Consider the following 529-nt stretch of genomic DNA (forward strand, 5'->3'; position numbering starts at 1 on the left):
CAACTTACCAGGATGCATAATATCCATTTACCCTTGAAGGATGTATAATATCCATTTACCCTTGAAGGATGTATAATATCCATTTACCCTTGAGGGATGTATAATATCCATTTACTCTTGAAGGATGTATAATATCCATTTACCCTTGAAGGATGTAAAACAGAAGCTTCATAAACTCCTTACCTTCACTTCCCGGAGGCTGTTGCGTTGGCTGACTCCCACTCTTCAATCTCCTGGAAGGAACCCTGACCACCTCGTAGTCCTCATCCCTAAAATGCCTCCCACAGACTCGGGCAGTCCCAAAATCCACAATCTCCCTCTTGCAAAAGTCACTCCACAGCCTCTTCTCCTTTTCATTTTCCGGGAACCTTTGTAAATCGTCACGGCCTTTGCACCCTGCCACTGCACACTCCCCTGGCGCCGACGGGGGATCCATTATCAAGGAGGCAAACGCTTAACTTCTTGGAACTATTTGACCTTTCTTTAAATCCTCTGAGCCTAAGAATATTATAATTTTTTTTAAAGTTGA

General features: G+C 43.5%; 1 protein-coding gene across 1 annotated transcript in view; it reads right to left on the reverse strand.

Annotated features, from left to right (window-relative positions):
• Positions 1-492, reverse strand: part of LOC119590750 — a gene marked incomplete in the record, with an annotated part of 20,352 nt that extends 19,860 nt beyond the window's left edge. Inside the window, 1 exon segment of the mRNA XM_037939458.1 lies at positions 184-492.
• Positions 493-529: the final 37 nt, after the last annotated feature.

The sequence above is a fragment of the Penaeus monodon genome, chromosome 27 (genome assembly GCF_015228065.2).
Source record: "Penaeus monodon isolate SGIC_2016 chromosome 27, NSTDA_Pmon_1, whole genome shotgun sequence".
Taxonomy (NCBI): domain Eukaryota; kingdom Metazoa; phylum Arthropoda; class Malacostraca; order Decapoda; family Penaeidae; genus Penaeus; species Penaeus monodon.